A 26,851-nucleotide genomic window follows, 5' to 3' on the forward strand; every position below is an offset into this window, starting at 1 on the left:
ATGCTGTCCTTTCAGCATGTCAGAAAACATATGGCAAGCAATGAATTTAAATCTGTACAGTCAGTGTTGAAGGTTGTTAGTTACAAGTTTTGATATATTTCCAAAGATTGTGTGTAAGGTCTCTTTGGCTTTCTTTGTTATCTGGTGTCTCAGTAGCATAAGAGGGCTGAGTGATAACTCCATTCTCTTTGGCCTAAATCACTCTGAAGTATCAAGCCATGTATTTCAGAAGTGGATACTGTTGTACTTCCTGTTAGCCCAAAATCTTTCCTGAGGAAGTATCTCATAGACATTCAGAAGTCAAAAAGTGGAGTCAGGGACATTGTTGGGATTAGATGATACAGCTCCAGGACACTCATGTTTCCTTCAATCTGAAATAAGATGAATGGGAATGTCTAAATATTTGACTGAATCTCTTGCTTTTTGATTTTTTTTTTCTGAAAGACTCCTACACACAGGAAGATGCGTCCCTTCCTATTCCCCAAGAAAGCATCTTGAATAACCACCAGGTCATGTAGATTGGATTAGACAAGAGCTGGGTGACTTAGTCAAGAAGACGACCAGATTACTCCAGCATCTCCCAGGCTCTTATCCCCTCCATTTTCCTGCTCCACTACAATGCTCCTAGTACCTTCAAGTCTCTCCTGCACTTATCTGCTACCAAGTTTGCAAAAGACAGGAGGTTCTGTGTCAGGTGCTGCTGATCCAGAGTTACACATGCTAACTGACTAGCTGTCTTGGGCCAGAACTCAGATTGCTGCTGTGGCAACATTTTTGTGAGCATGCTAAGGACACTGAAAGGAATTACAGCTCTTGATAGGTTTATCTGAACACAATCTGTACAAGAAATTCTTTTGAATAAGGATAACTTAAAGGCTGTGATAACATAGAAATACTTTGAAACAAATCCTTCCATCTCCTACCAGGTCCTTGAAAAGTTCTTGACAATGGTTTCAACCGTTTTGCAGCCTCATCTGGATTTTTGAAAAATCACCTCTATTCTGCTAGTGTTAAGTTAGACTGTATGTCTACTCTCTGCTCTTTTCTGAATCTCTCAGTCTGTGTCATGCTGGAGACTTCTGGTTTACTTATTCTCATCATTTGCTGCTCTCAGGGAAAGAGACTTCTCCTCCAGAAGGGATCTCCTCCACTTGAGCCACATGCCCTTCAGCTAAGGCAAAGAAGAAGACACCTTTTTCCTGCCTAGCTGACTATTTTAAAAGGACACAAGCTACAATCCCCTACTAACAAACAAAAGAATTATGCTATTGGACATATCAGCCAGGAGGCCCAGAAAGGTAACTGTTAATTCCATTCACTGTGCTGTGAAAGAGAAGTATGAGAATTTAATATCTTTGGGCAGTTAGATGCCTTTCTTGGGTTTCTTCTCAATGGGTCAGCAGATGTTATTGGAGAAGGAAAGTGAAAGACGCAGTATTAGACAAACTGCTGCCTGGAAAGAGTCTGGAGTGGCACATTGAAGAGAGAATTATTAAGTTACCCTTATATTTATTTTCTATATCTTAACTATTTTTATTCATACCTATTGTTATTGTCCTGCTGCTAATGCTGCAATACATTATATTCAGAGTTTACACTGCTTAATTCTCTGTTGGACTCTAATATACTGCATATATAATTTTTCTATTATAAAGTTACCATTAAAGTTTTGATGTATTTAGGGAGAAAAAAAATACTGATCTATATACACACACACACATAAGATACTTAGCTACTGAAGGTGAAGGGCTCTGGAGCAGAGGCTCGCGCCGAGGGACCCTTTCTCCAGTGGTAAAACCGCAGCGACGAGGCGGCAAAAAGCACCGAGAGAGAGAGAGGAGACCCCAGCCTCCCCCCGAGCGGGAAAGCGGGAGGTGCCAACGAGCAGCAGCTCTGACTCAGCGGCGGCGGAGTCGAGTGTGACAGCGGCCAAACCCCCTCACGGGTAAGAGCAGCCCCAGGGAGCGCGGGCGAACAGAGGCGGCGCGGCAGTTCGCGCAGGCAGGGCGAGCGGGGAAGGCGACAGGCAGGGTGCAGTCCCCTTCCTGGCAACTCAAGTAGTGGGCATCGCCTATCCAGGAGATATTCTAGCCATGGTTACCACCCGTGGTAAAGCTCTTGCTAGAAGGAGTGTGGGGACCCAGACGGAGGCCCCACGCAAGAACGCAGGTGTCCAGGTCTCTGGCTGCAGGGAGTGCCTGAGCCTGGCGCTCGTACCAGAGGACAGCAGAGACAACGGCTGTGTTCGGTGCGAGCAGGTGAATGATCTGCTCAGCCTGGTGGCAGAGCTGAAAGAGGAAGTGGAGAGGTTGAGGAGCATCCGGGAGTGTGAGAGGGAGATCGACTGGTGGAGCAGCACCCTGCCCTCCCTGAGGCCGAGGCAGCAGGAGGCGGCTCCACAGAAAGCAGAGAACCACCTACCCTGTTGCCACCGAGCAGAAAGAGGGGACCTAAGAGATCAGGGGGAATGGAAACGGGTCCCTGCTCGGGGTGGCAAGCAAATCCCCTCCTGGCCTCCCTCACCTGCCCAGTTGCCCTTCAGCAACAGATGCGGGGCTCTGGAATGTGAGGGACCGGCCACAGAGGATGTGGGTGAAGGTGAAGTTCCATCCAGGGGGTTGCCTAGAATGAGTCAGACAGCCCCACGTATTACGATTGCCTCGGCTAAGAAAAAAAGGAGGGTCATTACCATAGGTGATTCCCTTCTGAGGGGAAAAGAGGGCCCGATCTGCCGACCGGACCCATCCCACAGGGAAGTCTGCTGCCTCCCTGGGGCCCGGGTTAGGGATGTTGCAAAGAAACTCCCTGGTCTGATGCAGCCTTCTGATTATTACCCCCTCTTGGTAATGCAGGTTGGCGGGGACGAGATAGCAGAAAGAAGTCCCAAGGCCGTCAAAAGCGACTTCAGGGCACTGGGGCGACTGGTTGAGGGATCAGAGGCGCAGGTGGTGTTTTCCTCCATCCCCTCAGTGGCAGGGAACAGCACTGAAAGGGGCAGGAAAACTCACCTGGTTAACAGGTGGCTCAGGGACTGGTGCCATTGATCAAATTTTGGCTTCTTTGATCACGGGGAGGTGTACACAGCACCAGGCCTGCTGGCGACAGGTGGAACTCAGCTATCTCAAAGGGGAAAAAGGATTCTTGGCCACGAGCTGGCGGGGCTTATTGAGACGGCTTTAAACTAGGTTCGAAGGGGGAAGGGGATATTGCCTAGCTCACTAGGGACAAGCCCAGGCTTGGCGTGCCAAGGCCAGGGGTGAGATTGACAGCCCAGCTCAAGTGTATCTACACCAATACACGTAACATGGGCAATAAACAGTAGGAGCTGGAAGCCATTATACAGCAGGATGCCTACGACTTGGTCGCCATCACAGAAGCGTGGTGGGAAAACTCGCATGACTGGCATGCTGTCATGGATGGCTACAGACTCTTTAGGAAAGACAGGCCAACAAGGAGAGGTGGGGGAGTTGCTCTATATGTGAGGGAGCAAGTAGAATGCATTGAGCTTGGCCTGGGGAGAAATGAGGAACGAGTTGAAAGCTTGTGGGTTAGAATTAAGGGACAGGCTCACACGGGTGACATTACTGTGGGTGTGTACTACAGGCCACCTGACCAGGAGGAGGAGGTTGATGAGGCCTTCTACAGGCAGCTGCAAGCAGCCTCACAGTCACAGGTCCTGGTTCTCATGGGGGACTTCAACCACCCTGACATCAGCTGGGAAGACCATACAGCTAGGCAGGCGCAATCCAGGAGGTTCCTACAGAACATCAATGATAAGTTTCTGATGCAAGTGGTGGAGGAACCAATAAGGAAAGGTGCGCTGCTGGACCTTGTATTAACCCACAAGGAGGGACTGGTGGAGGATGTGAAGGCTGGAGGTAAACTCGGCTGCAGTGACCATGAAATGGTCGAGTTCAGGATCCTGCGTGGAGGAAGCAGGGCGATAAGCAGGATCAAAACCTTGGACCACAGGATGGCTAACTTTGGCCTCTTCAAGGAGCTACTGGGAGGAATCCTGTGGGCCATGGCTCTCGAAGGCAGGGGAGTCCATGAGTGCTGGTCGCTCTTCAGATATCACTTCCTCCATGCTCAGGAGCAATGCATCCTCCTGAGAAAGAAATGGAGCAAAGGAGGCAGGAGACCTGCATGGTTAAACAAGGAGCTTCTAGCGGAGATCAGGTGGAAGAGAAAGGTCCATGGAATGCGAAAAGAGGGGCAGGCCACTTGGGAAGAGTACAGGAATGTGGTGAGAGCATGCAGGGATGCGACGAGGAAGGCCAAGGCTCACCTGGAATTGAAGCTGGCAAGGGATGTCAAAAACAACAAGAAGGGCTTCTTCAACTACATCAGCAGCAAAAGGAAGGCTAGGGACAATGTGGGGCCGCTGCTGAATGAGGTGGGTGTCCTGGTGACGGAGGATGCGGAGAAGGCAGAGCTACTGAATGCCTTCTTTGCTGCAGTCTTCAGTGCCAAGGCAGGCCCTCAGGAATCCCAGGCCCCGGAGGTAAGAGAAGAAGCCTACAGAGAGGATGACTTTCCCTTGGTCGAGGAGGACTGCGTGAAGGATTGCTTAAGCGATCTGGACGTCCACAAATCCATGGGCCCCGATGGAATGCACCCACGAGTGCTGAGAGAGCTGGCGTATGTCATTGCTGAGCCACTCTCCATCAGCTTTGAGAGATCCTGGAGGACAGGAGAGGTTCCCGAGGACTGGAGAAAGGCCAATGTCACTCCAATCTTCAAAAAGGACGAGAAGGAGGACCCAGGGAACTACAGGCCGGTCAGCCTCACCTCCATTCCGGGAAAGGTGATGGAGCAGCTTATCCTGGAGGCCATCATCAAGCAAGTGGAAGAAAAGAAGGTTATCAGGAGTAGTCATCATGGATTCACCAAGGGGAAATCATGCCTGACCAATCTAATAGCTTTCTACAATGACATGACTGGCTGGGTAGACGAAGGGAGAGCCGTGGATGTTGTCTACCTCGACTTCAGCAAGGCTTTCGACACAGTCTCCCATAATATCCTCCTAGGGAAGCTCAGAAAGAGTGGGCTGGATGAGGGGTCGGTGAAGTGGATAGAGAACTGGCTGAATGGCAGAACTCAGAGGGTTGTCATCAGTGGCGCTGAATCTAGTTGGAGGCTGGTAACTAGTGGTGTCCCTCAGGGGTCAGTACTGGGCCCAGTCTTGTTTAACTTCTTCATCAACGACCTGGATGAAGAGTTAGAATGTACCCTCAGCAAGTTTGCTGATGACACCAAACTGGGAGTTGTGGTAGACACACCGGAAGGCTGTGCTGCCATTCAGCATGACCTGGGTAGGCTGGAAAGTTGGGCAGAGAGGGACCTGATGAGGTTCAACAAGGGCAAATGCAGGGTCCTGCAACTGGGGAGGAACAACCACATGCATCAGTACAGGCTTGGGGTGGACCTGCTGGAGAGCAGCTCTGTGGAGAGTGACCTGGGAGTGCTGGTGGACGACAGGTTAACCATGAGCCAGCATTGTGCCCTGGCTGCCAAGAAGGCTGTCCTGGGTTTGACCAGGACAGTGTTAATTTTCACCGGACTCCAGGAAGGGGCACAGCCGGGGGGTAGGGTCTTACCCCACCTGGCCAAACAGAGCCCGGTATTCCATACCATGTGCCGTAACGCTGGGTTCCGGTGGGGGGGCGGCGTGGCGGGAACTCACTCGCGGCTCGGGAGCGTGCGGCGCCGGTGCGGTCCGAGAGAGCGGGTCTGTTTTTGTTGTGTTTTCTCCTTATCTGTATCGTTGTTGTTCCTGTTTCCCTCTGTTTGCTGTTCTGTTAAACTGCCCTTATCCCGACCCACCAGTTTCTGCCTGTTTCTTTTCATTCTCCTCCACACGCCAGCGGGGGGAGGGGCGGCCGCGTGGCACTTTTGTTGCTGGCGGCAGCCGAAACAAAAACAAATGCCAATCGGATCCTGGGGTGCATCAAGAAGAGTGTGGCCAGCAGGTCGAAGGAGGTTCTCCTTCCCCTCTACACTGCCCTAGTGAGGCCTCATCTGGAGTACTCTGTCCAGTTCTGGGCTCCCCACTTCAGGAAAGATGAAGAGCTACTGGAAAGAGTCCAGCGGAGGGCTACAAGGATGGTGAGGTGACTGGAACATCTCCCCTATGAGGAGAGACTGAGGAACCTGGGCTTGTTCAGCCTGAAGAAGAGAAGGCTGCAAGGGGACCTAATAAATGCTTATAAATATCTCAAGGGTGGGTGTCAGGAGGACGGGGCCAAGCTCTTTTCAGTAGTGCCCAGTGACAGGACAAGGGGCAATGTGCACAAACTGAAGCACAGGAAGTTCCGTCTGAACATGAGGAAGAACTTCTTCCCTCTGAGGGTGACGGAGCACTGGAACAGGCTGCCCAGGGAGGTTGTGGAGTCTCCTTCTCTGGAGATATTGAAGACCCGCCTGGACAAGGTCCTGTGCAGCCTGCTGTAGGCGACCGTGCTTCGGCAGGGGGGTTGGACTAGATGACCCACAGAGGTCCCTTCCAACCCCTACCATTCTGTGATTCTGTGATTCTGTTATCTTCTTTATTTGTGCACACCATTTAACCACACACAGCTACCACATAAGATTGTCTTTCAGGTTACGTCTGAGTTATTCCACTCACTTTTTATATATGACTGCATCTTTTCACAAGGAATAATTACAGGTTTCATTTTCTATCTAGAAGTTTTATTTATTTCATTCTCTCAAATCACTCTGCTATGAATAATCAGCCCATTTTTCTAGCATAAACCTAAAACTATGATTTTTTTTGTTATTCTTTTTATTTTAAGTGTAACTCAGATAGAGAAAAAGCTAATACTCTGAGTGACAGTCAGCCTCATCCGTGAAGACCAGAATCCTAGGACACTTTAAGGGCAGATCCAGACAATGACAGACTCATAAAACACACTAGAAGGTCTGCCATGACACTTCACTATTCCCTGTTGTTCAGGTCTACTATACAAGGAAAAGCTGAGCCTTGTTTTCCAGCAGTCTGGTACAGGTTGCCTCTGATCCCTCTCTGCAAACAAAATAAATGTTAATTCTGATGCCTGAGGTCAATTTGTCAAAGAAGATAGAGAGCAAAATTAATCGCGGACATACAGAAAGCTCTCGAGTTACTCTTACTTGACAGGACTTTTACTCTCTGCTTGCCCATGCCAGGGTCCATGAAAACTTGAGGTTATTAGATATTAACTGAAGAAAGACTAGAAAAAGATTTTAAAACACATGCAATAAGGACTAAACCCACTTGAAATATAAGAACCTTTTCTGCAAAACTGCAGTTTTGTTGTAAGAGAGTATTTGCTAAATGAGAAGAAAAAGGAGTCAGACAACTTCATGTGCCAACCAAATTCAGAACTCCAGAAATCAAATGTGCTGCTCGGTAGGGCACTGTTACTCCCTACTTTCTCACATCTTTTAGAGGAGTGGGAAACAGGACAGATAGTGTGCATTAAAGACTGAGACTCACAAATAAGATTGCCATTGTTCTTCTGTGTGTGTGGGTATAGCCTAGGAATAACCTCATCAAAGACAAAAAAGATTTTTCCTTGCATACTGTTAGACAGATGTGTAAGTTTTCCTTGCACACTGTTAGATAATACTTTGACCAGATGTAATCAGCAGCGTAGATTCAAATGGGTAACTGCTCATCTAAACCCGCCATCAGCAGTGTCTTACTTGCCAGGTAACATGAAACAAATCTACAAGTGAAATTAGAATTGAGGAGGTGAGTCTCTCAGTGTTTACAATAAAATCTTCAGAAGTGCTTATTACTAAACCTTCCATAATTCTATAATTTAAAGCCATATAACCTGAAAAAGTTGGTTGAATTTATATAACTCCAGATATTTCTGATCTATCCGAATGTGTTGGTCCTTTCAGTACAAAGCACTGGAGGACACTAAGAGTACTGACTCAGGAAAACCCCTGTGAGATAGAGGGATACAAATTATATTCAACTCCGCAGACTTAAGGTCTCAAAGGACAAGAGCTTTCTGATCTGCAGCCTTTTGGATAGCACCATAAAGCAGCTTACTCCTTACTGCCAAGTCATACATGACATCCTGTTCTCATAACTTGTGTTCAAGGTGTTTTATGCTTTACACAGGGCAGGAGGGAACATTCTGAAAAAAAGTCCCAAACCAAAACAACACAAAAAAATCCACAAAACACTTCGTGTATTACCTTTCCCTGAAACAGTTTATACAACTCATCTGCCTCCACACAAGGTCTGTGTTCCACTTTACCTGAGCCCTATCATCTCTTTCTGTGGAAAAGGCAGGCTGTGCTCTCTTGATGTTTCTCTCACTATCACACATTGAACTTTTCCTTGGAAGGAGAATGTAATCTGTGCTTCCAGTCTTACAGAAAAGGCTGTGCACTACTGTGCAAATCATGCAAGGTCAGTCACTCTTTCACTGTGTATCTATATGGTGAGATGGTTGCAAGCTAGAGCTGTTAATTCTCTGAGCTGAAAGGGAATGAGTCCCCACATGACCATTCTAGAATCTGTTAGTGCATGAGTGTTTCTAGTAAACTGGCATTTCTAAATGATTTCAGAATCAGAGGTGGTTTCTGTCTTTTGCCTTCCCATGCTTGGGAATGCTGACACGTCCCCAGGGACCACAAAAGCCCAAGTACCAAACTTACTTACTGCAGTGTTTCTACCAAATGTGAACTTAAATGTTCACCAAGATGGCAGATAGGAATAAGTCTCTTTTTGTTAACATTGTTTCTTCAGCTACAGAAATCCATTGTGCTTGTTGAACCTGTAGCTTTGAAGTGAAACCTCAGCTACATCTCGAAATATACTATCACTTGAAAAAAATTACTTTAGCTTAGTGTTGTGCTCATATTCATTCCTTAGACTATGATGGTATTACAAAATATCCAAATACCATAATAAATGCATGATTTAAAAAATGTGTCAGTGTTTCTTCAGGAAAAAATGTTCATACTGTTGTTGTACCTTCTCAGTGCATGGCAAAAACCCAATAACCCGTAACGCTTATATTATTCTAGCCATCAGTAACATTCATGTGGACTGCTTCACACAATGGGTCTTATTTTTCTTTTGATACTTGAGAGCATTTTTTGCTTGATCTTTTATTATTTTCCTGCAGCTGTCAGTCTTATTTTCTTCTTACCTTCTAGGCGTGGTGAATGTTTATAATTTGCTAACATAATGGCTTTCAACTTTTGTAGAATTTGATTTATCAAAGGAAAAAAAAAATAACCATGCTAGTTACATCCAATGTCTTTTGTGCAGTTCTGTTTTTGTTTTCCCCTCAGGATTTACTTCATGGTTAGGGATTTGATAAGGTTTGCGCAACGAGAAATGGAAATATGTTGATTTAGACCATAAATTATATGAGGGTTACTTGATACTTGGCAGTTTCATGAGGCAGACACTGCCACATCACATCCAAAACACACAACATAACACACTGGATTAAAAGCTGTATACTTATATAAAACCACAAAAGATGTGACAGACAAAGCATTTCAGAAAACGCAGCAGCATTTCTTTTCGTAGTTTGTGGGGATCTGTTAGAAAAACAAAAAAGCGTACCATGAGGCTGAATTTTGTGGACATTTCAGAGTATGGTATCAAGCTCAACAGTGTCTTCAGATTATTCAGCCTGGGCGCCTGTGACAGAGACATGCCTATAAGAATGTATCTTCAGAGTTGACCAACTTGGTCAGCATGAGCTTTGTGTAAATGGTGTCCCTTCTATATCGAATACTGGTCTAGATGGACCCTTTGTCTGAAACTATGTTGCAGTTCTTTTAACCAATATTTGGACAATGATTACACTATAAAATTGTAGACGTATACGTGACGCTAAAAATTGTGTTGTGATATTCAATTACATGTTATGTATATATACATGGTGGTATAACATGCTGTGCTTAGTTGTAGATGATCAATCTGATCTTCAGTATTAACCAATGCTAGATATGCTCAGAGTACCACAGAAGCTCTCTAAATCTGTTGGATGTTCAGTAAGATGCACATCAACGATTTCTCTGCACTTGCTTTCCTTGAGGTCAAAGGACTTTGAACAACCCCCATTGCTTTTTACAGTGTAAAAACATTATGTTCCTGAGATAAGATGAATTTTGATCTTGTTTCATTATCATTTGATTCACTACCTTTTCAAGTTTTGTTTCTTTTAGCATTTTTAATTTACATGGTAAAATTTGCAGTTCCCCATCTATGTGGGGCAAGTGACACAGAAAAAATCTGTATTTCTTCAAGCATTGAAAGATTTGACATAGATTTTAGTCTGAGATTTAGTTCTTTACTTATGGTCAAAATATTTTTTTTCTTTGTAGTAGAAAACAGAAAAAGCTTTCCAACACTAGTTATGGCAGTAGAGATATTTATTTCCAAATGTGTGACATTATAGTTTTTATGCCTTCTTATTAATAAGTATGGGCTTCCAACTGAATGCGTACATGTATATATATATATGAATTTCCACAAAATGGTGTCCGGCAGGAACCTTACATATATTAAGAGTTGACTTCCAATAGTGAAAACTCTTTTTGGTCGTCTCTCTGAAAGTTCATCTCATACACATCTTTCATACATTTTCTAACATTTTTTATTCTGAATAGCAAATGGAAAGTTTCTCAGTTAGCATTTATTGCTATAGCGCTCTTTAATTCAAAGCGTATAGTAAGAGATCAGTTTGCGACTCATAACAAGCATTCTTCAAAAGGAAGACACAGTGTTTGCCTTCCTGTTTCATATTTTTCATACTGCCGGTAATGTATGCCTTACTTCTTTCTCTGGAATGAATTGAATTAAATATTTGAGAGGATAGGCTATCACCATATGATTAACATTTCTCTGCTTTGTGCAGTAGTACCTATTTCATTTTAAGACAAAATTCAGCATTATGTGTGTCTTTGATTACTATTTTTTAAAGAACCTGTAGGTGGTTTGACCTTTTTGTGATATGTTAGGCCATGCCACATTTTGGTAAGAATATGAGGTAATGGTAATTGTAGTCTGAAAGGATCACCATTCCTCAGTTCAATTCTTACCTTTTCTTTTCAACAAGAATTACGTAACTTTGTATTTCTTGGAAGAACAACAAAAAGGTGTTCAAAATTAAATCACTTCAGTGTTCTTTCCAACGTTGCTTTGATAAGCTATTACAATAACATAATCACCTGAATTGTCACTCTTTTGATCCATTTTGGTACCAAGAAATGCATCAAGAGATGACAGTGCCTGAGACATCCCGGAGACTTGATTGCCCCTTATAAATTTTGTTACAGTAGCATTACTAGAGTAAAGTTGTGTCAGCATTTTCATTATAATGCCAGTCTTCAAGGGGTGATAACTCAGCTGTGAAAATTGCTATAAGATCGGACTTGGCATGCAAGGTCACAGTTCTTAAAGCCAGTTTTACTAAATGGTCAAACTTTTTGACAACTTAAAGTAATACAAATTATACACATTTATATTTGCTCATAAAGAACAGGAATATATAGTTAGGAATTAAAATTTATCTATTGTACTTTCTTCTCCATTTTCTAATCAAATCACTTTTCAGATGTCTCTCATAACAGTGATATTCTTCCATATTCTCAGTAACATCTCTTGCAGGCTTTTAAACCAAAAACAGTTCTAAATAGAAGAGCAGCGCTGGTGCTCACACTTGGACTTTTTTTTTGATGTGGTGAACCTACTAGCATATTATCAGCTTCCTTGTATAGGAGAAATTCAGTCTGGTGCTTATGGGAATACTCCTTATGGACTGTGGGGAATAGAGACACAATACCCTTCCATTGCTGAAAAGAGCAACAACCAAAATCCCCAAGAAATCTGAAAGCTTGGAGAACACTCAGGTATACATTCACTGGATGCTATGGTCTGCGTGCTTTCCTTACACATTGCTGAATTCTGAAGGCAGTCTATCCACATCCCTTGGAGGCATTCCATAAAACACCTTAAAGGCTGGTTTCCTCTGATGTATACAAGCACTGTATGATCTTGTAGCCACTGCTCCATCACCTCTGAAATGAAAATACAGAGGAGGCTCCAGTCACTCCCTTCCAATACAGAATGCATACCTGACCTTTCTGTGTGCAATTAATTGTCCAACATTAATTTGGCTATTTCTAAAAAAAAAATTGCTATTTATTGATAAAATTATTTTTGGGAACCCTGATCTCAAAATTAAGCTTCTTAGAAATTTTATTCCCACACTGAGAAAAACTAGCATTGTTTCTCCTACTGTAGGTTAATAGATTTGCTTGAGTCCAGAGTATGGAAGCTATAAGAAAAATTGATTTTTTTATATAAAAAGAAGTAGGGAAAAAGTAATACAAACATTAGAGTTAGATCTATTTTTTGAAAAAAAATTTTTAAAAACATATATTTGAATTCAGAAATTTGAGTTCTGCTTAGCCGAAATAGATAAAAACAAATCTCTAGCATGTTTCAAAGGTAAAGTATACAACATGTAACCAGATCTAAATTTTACACCGGGGACTGGCATTATAATGTGAATCTACATATTTCATCTGAAAATCCACAGACAGCAAGGAGTTTGGACTACAGATCATCAGGTATCTTTTTTTGTCTTTGGTCCGTGTGAAAGATCCTGGAGGACAGGAGAGGTGCCCGAAGACTGGAGAAAAGCCAGTGTCACTACAATCTTCAAAAAGGACAAGAAGGAGGACCCAGGGAACTACAGGCCGGTCAGCCTCACCTCCATTCCGCTATATATTACATACCAGCAAGTATGTTCCCGGCCCTTGAAATCTGAAAACTGGATTTACACCTGCCAAAAAAATGTAATGTATTTCTTATATGTTTTGTGCTGAATGTGAGATTCATGGATCTGATACTCACTAAATACATAGCCTTTCTCTGTGTTTTAACTTCCTAAACGTAAAGACAGAATATTGCAGAAGAGAGTGAAGACAAGTTTTAAAAATGAAATTTGATCCAGTCACTGTTGATTAGCCTGTTGCCTTTGTTGGCGTGGCGACCTGGTTCAGGAACGGCACGGCGACCAACCCCAGGCCGCTCGGGCCATCAGCTCGCAGACACCAATGTGGTGGACGGCAAATGGCGTTTATTGATGGGTAGCACAGTATTATATAGCTTAGGTTTACAGCGTCACTTCCGTCTGCTTACACCTATGGGCTAAACACTACTGGTTATCAGGAGAGGAGGGGGGGGCCTACCTTTCCGTACAGCGCGACATCTTCTGACCGCCAGGCCCTAACTATCCACATTAGCTATCAAATGTCCTGCATCAGATGCTAACAATAAAGTTAGTACAGTGAGATGAAGTATGAGGATTTGCTTGATATATAGCAAGACACAGACAAAACAAAAAAGATATTAAATGGTTGAAATCTGTTAAAACTGAAGTGCTTCCAAAAGGCTCTAAGAAATAGCTTGGAATTGTATCTACATTTTGGAAATTACTTTGATGAATGATGTCTGACACCCAAAAGAGTTTTATGTTGTCCAGGTGTGTTTTCATTCTTGGTTCATCTCAGAACCCATCTTCAAAGTAACAGTTAATTCTGACTTCTGCTCTCTGAGGAAGACTGCATAGTTCTTACTTTGTATTTCAAATATGCTTCTGGAAAGTTAATGCACTCTTTTATTGTGTCTCAGTTGTTCTATTGTAGCATTCTCACCAGGTCTGCTCGACAAATTGATCAATAGGCTTTGGTAGTTCGGGACTCAGCTGCAAGGCTAAGAAACCAGAAAGCATGAGCATATTACTCCAATTTTAGTCTATTAACATTTGTTTCCTTTTGAGTACAGCATAAACTTTGAAATCTTGTTGCCCATGTTTGAAGTATTAGACAAATCTGGCTCTAGAGAATAGGCCTAAATTGATCTTCCATTAACTATGTGACCATAGAGAGAGTACAGTTAAATGGTATAGGAAAATCAAATTTATTTTCTTAATTTTGAAACATCTACCCCTATAAAATAAGCTTTATATATATTGTGCAATGAGAAATCTTGCCTCTTTATATCCATGTAGTAAACTTGGTTGACTTTTAAATCAGTTTAGGTTTTAACTACTCCATTTCTCAGAACTGATTGCACGTGCTCACCTCCTTTTCTTGTTATTAAGGTCTCACTTGGTTTTAATCAGTGTTTGTTATCTCTGCATTCTACTGTATGAGCTATTATTCATGAATCTTTTGATAATTGTTAAGTTACTATCACCACTTCCATGCTTGCGGTGTTATCTGCAAGTAACGCTTAGACATCAATAACCTGTGATGAAGTGTTGGAGGAATGCAGATAGGAGTGAAGCCATGTGTGGAGATGATATGGAAGTAGTTTATCAGTGATAGTATTTACAGACCAAGTAGGACTAATCTGTAAAATAGTTTTAAGTGGATCAATAGAGCAGGACGACAGTTTAGGCAGTTTAATCCTGTTAGGTCACCGGATTCTGGCTAAGAAGCTCAGCATACCCGATTGATGTGGTCTACCCCACTTATCTGGGACATCTCCTGTGGAGAATCCTTTGCCAGGTCCTCCTTAGGGAAATTCTCTGAGCTTAGTGATAGGTTCTGAAAGCTAGGCTTGTAGTACTGATGCTGCCAAAGAGAGACTAAAAGAAGTACAGACCGAGTAAGGTAAAGTAATGCCAAAGTGAATTAAATATTTGTATTCATTATATAACCTAGTATAACATTTTACATTTAATTGTTTTCTTAATACCACTTAAATAGATGTGATGGAAATATGGACAGCTAGATTGTGGGCTAGCTATATCTTCACTGAAGCTTGGAATATGAACCTCAGTACACCATGTACACTAGGTTTGCTTTTAGTTTAACAAAAGAGGTTTTCAAAAGCGGACAACTGACTCCGTTTGAAAGCCATTGGGTCTGGCTGCCTCACTTCCAGTTAAACCATCAAGAGTTCACCTCACATGACATTTTCCCCTCAGAACAAGGCAGAGACAATGAGAATATTTTGAATCCAAAAATCCTGATTTCCTCCATTTCCAATTATATCTAATCCTGTAAAATGCTGAATGCCCTTACCCTCCATCAATTTTTATTTACTGCTTCAGCCAAGACAGTTTATTATCTTATTGGAGACTTTCACACACACAGAGGTTACAACATTTAAATTTTGAGCAATGCTTTGAGTGTGTTTTATCTTTTATTCTGTTTTCCAACAGTACCTCAATGGCCTTGTCTAACTGTGCAAGACAGTGTCATCAACGATATTACCTTTTACCCTTGCCTTTATTGATTATACATCAGAGCTTACAGCATCCATAATGTGAAAAAATTGAGTCTTTATGACAGACAGTTATTTTCTTCAGTTATGATCCTTTTAGAGTAACCCACTGCATACACACTTTAGCGTTTAAGGATAGCCAGAAAGCATGACACGAAGGTGTAATGAACCCCCAAAAATATCTGCTATGTTTGCTAACCTCAGTACCTGTATACATGCAAAAACCTTCTCAGTATGTACACAAAATATTTGGTCCTCTGAATACTCAAGTCCTTTCTATATTTGGGATTTTTTTTTGCCTTTTTATTGGATTATTTATTGGATTATTTAGTTTGAACAAATCATATGTTAATTTTTTTATGATTACTATTCTAAAGCGATTTTAATGCATTTAGGAGAAAAATTTGTATTTTTGTTTCAAGACTTTTGTTTAATATTCATCTTACCTCAAATAACATCTTTTTAATTTTTAATTATATTTAAGGTGATCACTTTTAAAGGAAGTGAATAACACATACACTCCATGTCTATTTATTGAAAAATCTTTTTATTTTTTCCTCCAAAAATTATTTCTTTGGGGAAAAATGAATTAATATATATATATTTTAAATAAGAGTACATTTAGAAATAATAAATTAATATTTTGTACCTAATAAATTTATGGTCTAATAAAATAGTAAGACAATCAGCTTTTTTCTGTTCTACTTGGTCCAACACACTTTAGGTAATCTCTACTAGGAAATAATGTATATTTCCATTTGAAAATCTTTCGGACAAAATGAAGAAATGGGGTTTTGCTTAGTGAATGTAATATTATTAATTGTTTAAGAAAAAGGGAATCTTTGTCGGTTAGAATGGATTTTTCAACCAAGGAGTAATATTTAAAGAGAATGTAAGTGAAAAATAAGAAATTCAACTTAAACGAACAGGCAAGAGAAATTCTTTTGTTACTGTACGATACTAACACTGAGCACTACATTCAGCATAATATTTTGCATTTTTTTTCTCCTACTTTGGTAGTGTCAAAATAGCTAATGTTCACTCCATTTTTGAGGGAGAAGTGTGATAATTTAATTAAAGTTTAAAGTCTAGGAGCTGCTGAAGATCATACATAATCCAATTACTTTTTATTCAATTAGTCTAATAGTAGACCACTTTGCTATAATTACAGTTAATCCCCTGATTTTTCTCCTCAGCTGTTTATCAATGGCCTGTATGATATCTTTGAGGAAATCATACTGGGGTATAATTATCAACAATCCCCAATGGAATTAATGCACTAAATAGTACTTAATTATGAGCAGTATTCCATTGCTGGATGGGTTAGATTTGAAGATGGTAAGAACAGAACACATATTTTGAAGTTTCTGAGCCACTTTCCCTAGAGTTTTTGGGAATACAGTAATTTCTCTCACTTGCTGATACTGAACAAAGAAATGCCACGATATAAGCTAAAATGAATCAAAGAAAAAAAGGATTGACACCAGGCCCTACTAACCACTGTGGCCGTCTACTAAATTGTAAATATTAGAAATTACTTTTAGCAGTTCTCATAGTCTCTTATGCATAAGCAAATTGGTATTAGTGTCTATAACGTTGGATCCTTGACATGCTGAAGCCACAGTTTCATTGGTTTATGGATAAAAGAAAAAGTAGATGCATAGTCCTTTGACTGATTGTGTCAGAGTCTCAGAATTTTCCGAACAAATTATCCAAACTTCTTTTTCTCCTTGTGTGTTCTTTTTAAGCAGAAATAGGTGCTTCATATGTAGGATGTTGTATCTGCTGGAATGGCTTTAATCCAGCACCTATTCATAGAAATACAGCATTAAATATGTCATTAAATTATTGAGGACATCCCATTGATAGGTTAAATACTGGCTTCCTCTGCAGTCCAGTACAAGCCCAGCATCTTGCCAGACTTTGAGTCATAAAACAAAGAGAGTGAAAAAAATGAAGTTCCAGACAAAACATGAAAATAAGTGCCTATTGTTGAGGTCATAGTATTGCTGACAAAAAGTGTATTATTTTAGTAGGACATGCATTAAATCTTACACAAATCTATGGTTCTTGCTGCCTGAATTAGTTTCTCTCTTTTTAGAAGTGTTAATTCTTGCTCAGCCATGTAACGAAATGTGCAATACAAGTGCCTAATGATTCTTGAACAAAAAGGTAACAAAAAAAAGCGCTTTTTGAGCTCATTTGTATGTGTCAGAAAGAAGTTTAGGAAGAAGTCACATAATATTCCTTTTACTTTGGTAGCCTAACCGCAGTGTCATAATATAGCAGAAAGGAAAATTTTTATTCTTCTAAGAGTGATGCGGTAAAATGTACCCATTTTTACAGGTTATTTTTCGTGGCTAAGGTAAAGTAGCCTGGAAGATCAGGTCACGAGGAGGGTTTTGAATCTGGTGCCTGTTCTTCCACTGCTAGGAGTAATGTGTGGTGAAGGAGGGAGTAAACTGCTGGATGGATGAAAAGCTGGACATGAGTCAACAATGTGTGCTCGCAGATCAGAAGGTCAACCATATCCTGGGCTACATCAAAAGAAGTGTGGTCAGCAGGTCGAGTGAGGGGATTCTGCCTCTCTACTCTGCTCTGGTAAAACTCCACCTGCAGAACTGAGTCCATCTCTGGACCCCTCAGCACAAGGACACGGACCTATAGCAGTGGGTCCAGAGGGCCACAGAAAAGATCAAAGGGGTGGAACAGCTCTGATATGAGGACAGACTGAGAGAGTTGGGGCTGTTCAGCCTGGAGAAGAGAAGGCTCTGGGGAAACCATACTGTAGCCTTTCAGTATTTAACAGGGGACTGTCGCGTAAAAGGGGGGGGGTAAGGGGAGTCTGATATTCAACTTGCCTGCCAGATCCCTTCCAAGGACTTTCACTGAAACAGCTTTGCAAAGTTGAAACAACGGGTAATTTATTCAAGCGACAGTTATCACAGATTCGGAATTGCCGTCGATAAATTCACTGTCTACAAAAGTTGAGCTCAAAGTAATAGTTTAGCGCTTTAGTTAACAATGTGTTCCCGGGGGTATGTCTGACAAAGTCAGAGGGCGACTCTTACCAAAAAGGCATCCCTTCTTGGGGGGGGAAGAGAGGTTCAGGCCCGTCGACCCGTCCGTCAGGTGAAGTTCTCGCTTGGCTCCTCCTCCCAAAGAGAGTTTTCAAGTGCCAATTTTTATATGTTTGGAAATCTTTTTGCGAGGTGGGACTAAGTCAATTACTGTGTATCGATTGGCTCTTGGCATGGAATGTCGTGTTGTCAGAAGCGGGACTCAGCAGTGTGACACGCCTTCGGAGCAGGCATCTTGGTATGTGTATTCGGGGGCCATCTGTGCTTTGTCCAAAGCAATCTCTGAAGCAATTTCTGGCTGCAGCAGCCTCCGCGATGCCCCACAGATCACTGAGTTTACAGTGATGGGCTATCCCCCCTTACTTTTGTCTGATAAGATAAGCACCAGTTATTTACTTCCTTTGTTAGCTCTTCGGCTCTTGACAACCTCAGTCTGTTTGTCTTTTGTCTTGCATTCGACAAGTCCAGCAAGGCCATCGACTACAGGGACCTATAGGAAAGATGGGGACAATCTTTTTAGCAAGGCCTGTTGTGACAAGAGAAGGAGTAATGATTTTAAACTAAGGGAGGGTAGATTTAGACTGGATATAAGGAAGAAATTATTTACCGTGAGGGTGATGAAACACTGGAAAGGGTTGGTCAGAGAGGTAGTCGAGGCCCCATCCCTAGAAACATTCAAGGCCAGGTTGGACAGGGCTCTGAGCAACCAGATCTAGTTAAAGATGTCCCTGCTCACTGCAGGAAGGTTGAGCTAGATGACGTCTAAAAGTCCCTTCCAACCCAAAGCATTCTAGGATTCTATGAAATTCACTGCTAATTTTATATTTCTAAATCTTATGTGATCCTGCCAAGGCCGAAGTACAGACACCACCCCAACCACCATATTTGCAATTGGTGCAATGGAAAAGCCTAGATTCACCCATTCTGTCTGAAGTAGGGTAAATGTAAAGGTATTCTCTTCTACCAGTCAAGACAGTCAAGAGTCATGGGTACCCATTTGGAGCAATACACATTTCCATCATTCTCCATTGACTCCAGTGAGAGCTGAGTGGGAGCTGAAGTTAATCCTAACTTTAGTCTTCAACCTTAGGTATGTCCAGGATGAATCCACAGGCAAAGTCCATGATTCATCAACCAATTTGGCATGAGGGCTTCAGATGAAAAGCTTGGATTTTGCTAGGTCAAATGTCCTGCCATACTGTTTCCCAGTCTTTGGTTTTCTGATGGATAATGGAAAAGCAGGATATTATGGCATCATTTCACTACTTCTGTTTCAGGGACATAGTCTTCATCCTGAAAGCTTTCCTGGAAACAGATACGCTTATGCCTGAGTTTCAACCCTGTCTTAGGAGAGATAATGTGAAATCTTGAAGAAAAAAGACTTTCTGAATACTTGAAACATTTTAGCAGACATCTACTGAGGCAAATTCACGATCAATTTCTCAGTCATATAAGCCAATTTTACTCCTATTTTTCTGTCCTGGAAACAAGGTTGGAGACTTAATTTTCCTTCCTCTTACATTCATAAAGACATATGAATACATCAGAACACCCTCTTACTACTCCCTCTTCCCCATATAGATATCTGTATTTAAAGTCAGTGCACACAATTAATGTAGTACAAGTGAAATTCATAGTCTTTCATTTGGTCTTTGTTGCGGAAAGATGACAAACTACTGTTGATTTACTGTTTTGTGTTTTACTGTTGAAACTGCATTCTTCCATTTTTTGCAAGTAGGAAATGGAAACTCAATGAATTTGCTGAAATTGAAAATAAAATCAATTTAGGACGTTGAAAAATACACAGGATAAAAGACAGCTTTCACTGAGTAAAGAAAATGAGACTGATAGAAAGGAAGTGAAACATATGTCACTTCAAATTTAAAACTTCCTAATGAGGTGTTATGAGGGTCTGACTGTCAAGGTGGAAACAATATCACCTGCCTGCTTGATGTCATCCATGTCCATATTTTATTGAAGGAACTTTGAGTGTGAAAGAAGTAGAAGTAGACTCGGTATCGATCTTCATCAAACAACTTCTGGCTGGGGTGGTGTTGCCTGGCTGTGTCACAGCAGCAATTACACAACACTGCTCCCCGGAGACTTTCACCTACTTGTTAGATGAAATCAATAATACCCAGACAAGCACTGAAATGACATTTTAATATTCACAAGGAACATTTACACTTCAGGGCTGCCTTTGAAAAGTTTCTAACGGCGATGGAAGGGGTAAACGGAAGGTTCTGTGTAGTGGGCGAAGACAGTTGTTTTCAAACAAAGGTACTAGCTTTCATTTGAGCGAGCTTTGCAAAGAATGTGTACTTACGGTCATTTTGACAGAAACAAACTGGTTGCATGGAGTTTTGGGGGAGGCAGTACACATAGCAGTGGGGTGATTAGAGATGAGAAATGAGAGGAGCTGGGGGCAGTTGTGTCTTCTCACCGTGAGAGATCACAGAATCACAGAATCACAGAATGTTAGGGGTTGGAAGGCAACTCTGTGGGTCATCTAGTCCAACCCCCCTGCCGAAGCAGGGGCACCTACAGCAGGCTGCATAGGACCTTGTCCAGGCGGGTCTTGAATACATCCACAGAAGGAGACTCCACAACCTCCCTGGGCGACCTGTTCCAGTGCTCCGTCACCCTCAGAGGGAAGAAGTTCTTCCTCATGTTCAGACGGAACTTCCTATGCTTCAGTTTGTGCCCGTTGACACTTGTCCTGTCACTGGGCACTACTGAAAAGAGTCTGGCCCCATCCTCCTAACACCCATCCTTCAGATATTTGTAAGCATTTATAAGATCCCCTTGCAGCCTTCTCTTCTTCAGGCTGAACAAGCACAGCTCCCTCAGCCTTTCCTCATAGGACAGATGCTCCAGTCCCCTCATCATCCTTGAAGCCTTCCGCTGGACTCTCTCCAGTAGCTCTTCATCTTTCTTGAACTGGGGAGCTCAGAAGTGGATGCAGTACTCCAGATGTGGTCTCACTAGGGCAGTGTAGAGGGGAAGGAGAACATCTCTCGACCTGCTGGCCACACTCTTCTTCATGCACCCCAGGATCCCATTGGCCTTCTTGGCAACGAGGGCAGACTGCTGGCTCATGTTCAACTTGTCATCCACCAGCAGTCCCAGGTCCCTCTCCAGAGACCTGCTCTCCAGCAGGTCCGCCCCAAGCCTGTACTGATGCATGGGGTTGTTCCTCCCCAGTTGCAGGACCCTGCACTTGCCCTTGTTGAACTTCATCAGGTTACACTTCATCAGATGACATACAGCAACATGATGGGGCCAAACTGTTAAAAGCTGCAAGTGGGAACAGTTAGCTATATTTCTCTTAGTGCTGTCTCTTCATGCATTTGTACAAAATATGCCTTGTAGTAAGTGGCAGCTGTGGCAGCATTGGGCTGAAAATCAGTTTGTACTTGGGCTTTGCAGGAGGTATTCACCATTTTGGTTCAGGGTGCGTCAGTGCAAAGTCCAAATGCAAGTGTTGTATGTGTTGCTCATACAAGGCAATGGAGCATGGGGACCTCCAGCAGTCAGGCCTGCTGGGCCATTCTCAATTGGCCTTTCCTTGCATCCTCGCCTTTTTTGCCACTTCAGCTAAATTTAAGCAAGGTACGTGCCTTACATGGAGATCAGCTCTGCACCTATGGTGTTGCAGCTGGTGGGGGTGGGGGGTTTGTAGAGACCCATGAGGTTGGTACGATGTTACACTGCTTCAGTAATGCTCACAAAAAAACCCTTATGTGCGGATGTACTTGATGGCTTTATACTGGGTACTGGTTATGCTGTTTGCAGCGCATTCCTTCAGGAAGACCTGGTGCTGGCCCTTCTCATGAGCAGCGTGTTGGACTAGGTGGACCACAGGTCTGTGCCAGTACGGCAATGGTGCCAGTAACACTAACCTGTACTATTTAGTACCAATAACTACTGTTTTCTAAGTAAACACCCTGTCTGTTACACCACCTGGAAAACTGTAGTTTTACAGTTGTAGTTGTAACAGAAGCTACTGGTTTGTAAGCAGTCTAAGCTATCATTCAGGATAGGAAAAGTGTTTAAAAAACAATGAAATGAAAATTCTCCAAGAACTGCCAGTTCTATACTCTGTTTTTTTGTGACATATAGTTCTTCATTCAGCAAAGTACTTCATGATGTGTTTAAGCTAGCCATAACATTTCGATCAAAGGATGTAAACTGATTAAATTAAAAAATGTTAAAAATCAATTTTTGCTTAATTTAATGCTAGAGAAAAATCCATTTGAATATACTTTTAATTCCTTTAAACAAGGATTTAGAGAAAGATGCAGACTGAGATTTTGCAGATAAAATTCGGTGTTGGGGTGCTTTTAATGCCTTTATTTCAAGACAGCAATAAATTCTGCACTGGAGATTCAAAAAGTCACAAAGACACCTCCCTGTTTTTTCTGGAAATTCTCAAATGCCTAGATTTAGATGATGATACTTACATCCAGGCCTGGAAATCATGGTACTCACTTTTCCCCTATTGTGGTTTAACCCCAGTAGCAGCTAAGCCCCACACAACTTCTTGCTCACTTCCCCCTGGATGATTGACTTGAGAATCAGAAGGGAAAAATTTAGAAAACTTGTGGCTGGAGATAAAGATAGTTTGATAAGTAAAGCAAAAGAGATGGCCTTGTGAGCAAAGCAAAAGAAGGAATCTTCACTACTTCCCATCAGTGGGAAGGTGTTCAGCCATCTCCAGGAAAGCAGGACTCCAGCATGCGTAATAGTTGCCTGGGAAGACAAACACCCTGACTCTGAATGTCTTCCCTTCCTCCTTCTTCCCCCAGTTTTATTGCTGAGTATGATGTCATATAGTATGGAATATCTCTTTGGTCAGTTGGGGTCAGATGTCCCAGATGTGTCCCCTACTCGCTGGTTGGGCAGTGTGAGGAGCCTGAAAGCCTTGACATTGTATAAGCATTGGCCAGCAATAACTAAAACATTCCTGTGCTCTCAACACCTTTTTCCTTGTAAATGTAAAACACAGCACTATACTAGCTACTATGAAGATAATTAACTGTAACCCTGCCAAAGCCAGTACATCCCCTTCAATTTCATTGAGAGTTAGGAGGAAGGCTGCTAAGCACTTTTATTTTCCTTCAAAGCCTGTGGCTTGTAGGAAGCAAGAGATTCCTGCAACCTGGGAACAATTCCTTTTTCAGATAGGCATGATTTAAACCTATTTTTTTTATTTGTTAATGAAACTGTTTTCAGTACCAGGATAATGGCAAAATCCAGCTCAACCTTCTTACTGAATCTAGGCCAATAAGTCCTCTCAATTTTTTTGGCATCACTAAAGTGAAAATAAGTTAATTGTAATTTATATTGATTGTTGTGTCTAAAAAAAAATTCACTGCTTATTTCTTCTTTTGCAAAAAAAGATGAAATTGAACTCGAGAATCATAGAGGTGAGATTAGCAGGATCTTTCCCATTGCAGTTTAATAATATATAAGTAATTTAATTCCTGAACGCTGGGAATATACCAGGCTAAACTGCCTCTTTTCATACTTATACATCAGTGGATACTCTATAGCCCATCTGCCAAAGAGATTATTCTCTGATACATTTTCTTCCTTCTTCAGTTTGAAAAAAGCATACTGAAAAACAGCAGAAAATACAGATATTTAATCTGTAGTAATTCAGATCTGTAACAGTATTTCTCATATGTTGGCTCAAAAATATCAACCTTTACAAAATACAAAGAGCCATTCAAGTTTCTGACTTTTAAATTAATCAGATTAAATGGACAAGTGGTACGAAAAATACCTAATACCTTACTGAACTGTGGAGATCTGTCACTGTTCTGCCAGTGTGAACTGAAAAGACCCGTTAATGATTTACCTCATGCAGTATTTACTGCTGCTACATCAAATGGGTCTGCTTGTTATACTAACATAGGCAGTGCCAAGAAGACTGCTGCCTTACAGTTCGGTGAACAATAGTAAATCAGCGAACAATTGCCCTCTGCAATTACTGCATCTACCAAAAACTCATGAAGCGTCAACAGAATCCCAACTTTCCTGGCTTCTCCAGGAGTTGCTATGGAACGGAGAGCAATATAACTTCTGTTTGGTTTTTAACAAGCAACTGAGAAGACGGGGAATAGATTTGTTGCTTTTCTTCTTCACCTTCATAATTTACAAAAAAAGCCTGAAAGAAGATCTCTGGAGTAAAATTTTTCACTAGAGGTTCTTATTACTGTTTGCTTTTTCATTCTGGAAATGTTTAATCAACTATAAGGGAGTTAATATACTTGTGTTTAAGAATTCTGTTTCTCTCTTTCATAGAAATATTGGTATAGGTTTTATAAATAAAGGCATCTAAAGTTTGCCTGGATAGAAACACATCTGTGTCTTCTAGGCCCAGTTTGAGCATGCCCAGTTTCTATGTTCAGTAGCACAGTTGGGTACTCCCTCTTGGTCTCTGAATACCATACCTCCACCATAACAGCCTTTTGTCAGGAGCATGTTTGCAATGAAGTAGTATCTGTCAAACTGTAAGCCAAGTTCATGATAAAATGAAAGCTTAAAAACCTCCAAAAAAAAAGATCTCAAAAAATGTGTGTACAATTAACAGGAGGAAGGTTTTTCACTACAAGTTTCAAACTTCATTGTATCTTTTTTTAATTAGCACTTCGAAGAAAGAAAATATTTGTTAATGATGCAAAAATAAAGCCCTTAAATTAGATAGTAAACATCACACTGTGCGTTCTCTGTGACCTATAGTGTAACCAGGCAAGACCAGAGCTGACATTTCCCTTGGAGAAAACAATGAATAGAATGCATATGCTCACCCTGCTCTCAAATAGTAAAGAATTCTCCTGTTTTCTTCACAAAGAAGAAAAGTTAAAAGTCTACAAGAAGTTTCTTTAAAAGACATCCTTTTGACAGTCACGTCTATGGAAGACAACATGTTTTGTTTAAACAAAATTCTTTTTTATATATATTTAATTATATCCTTAAAAGCAGAGCAGTTCACAAAGACATGTTTGCTATGAAGTAAATAAGTATGCATTCAGGATGTGGCTGCCTTTTGATTTTCTTATAATGTTAGTAAACGTATTTTTTGTTAGAAAACACCTTTGCAGTTAAAATGTTATCTTTAGATTTCCATTAAATAAAATATATCTGGCCTTTCATGTTGTACTTCCTACTCACACAATTAAATTTGGTTTCTGTACTTTCCATGGGCTGCAGTATTTTGCATTCTTTTTGAATTCTAGTAGCTGGAGATGCTTCTGTGCATTGAAAAACTGAATCTTAATACAGCAGCAATCAATGAACTAAATCCTCAGATCTATGTAAGTGGGAACTAGGAGCAGAACTCTTATTCTCTCTTCTGTGTGTCATCAGTACTGGATGTGATACTGAAAAGCATTCAAGTTCATTGCACCTAGCAAAAGAGAATGCATAAATGTTAGTGTTTTGAGTAATGCCATTAGAACAGATGTTTAGGGTTTGTTTTATTCTAGTTTTTTTGGTGGAAGATCTGTGCTTTTGAAAAGAATCTCCTGATCATCTCCACTTACTAGATTTTAGAGGCTGACATTGTGGAGTGCAGCGGATCAGCTGCACTGCTTGCTAATCTGGGCGTGGTGATGTGGGGCTGCTCAGAATGATCTGATTAAGTTTACAGGAAGAAAATTTTATTCTAAATTGTTTCTCATTAGCAAATAATTTTTTATCCCCATTATCATTTTAGGTTTTTTGTTTGTTTGAGGTTTTTTACTGTTGTTTTTTTGTTGTTGCTTTGTTCTAGATTTTCCCTGAAGGTGAATTACTTAGAAAATTTTAATCTCGTATCAGTACTTGCTTCATGTCTGTGGATTAATAGAAAGGGCAAAGTCTCAAAATAAGAGGCAATTTGAAGGTCAAAGATGAACCTAGTAGAAGGTGTCAAGCAGAAAGATTAATATGAAAATGAAAAACCACAAGACATAAAATCCTAATTACTTACTGTCAGGTAATTCTGACTCTCCACTAATTTTTATTTTGTGTTGTCAGTTATATTGTTTCAACCCAACTGCAAATAACATTTCAGAACACTCCTAGATAAAAAATAGAGGCAACTAATACTTATTTGCACCAATATGTACAGCTCTGCAAGACACAGTTATGGGTCAAGCTTATTTCATGGAGTGTGCAAGGGTTGTCGTATTTTGCTGCTTAGGCAAAACAGCTGAAGTAACTATTAACCTGTTTCCAATTTTGCAACCATCTTAAAGGAATAATCCTCAGGTAAACAGTTTTGACTTTATTTTGCCACTGATGTGACTTCTAGAATAAGACAAAGATGTTGTGAATAAAATCAGTAGATAATAATTTTATACTTTTGTATGTGTGTGATATCCTATGTAATGCCATTCATATGTTTCTGTGTGAGGGCATGTGTGTGTAATCTGCGCATCCACATTTTGTCCTTAGAGGAATAGCACAATCTGAATTGGAGAAAACTTATGGAGATCATCTGGTGCATCTCTCT

The sequence above is a fragment of the Opisthocomus hoazin genome, chromosome 8 (assembly GCF_030867145.1).
Source record: "Opisthocomus hoazin isolate bOpiHoa1 chromosome 8, bOpiHoa1.hap1, whole genome shotgun sequence".
In the NCBI taxonomy this organism is placed as follows: domain Eukaryota; kingdom Metazoa; phylum Chordata; class Aves; order Opisthocomiformes; family Opisthocomidae; genus Opisthocomus; species Opisthocomus hoazin.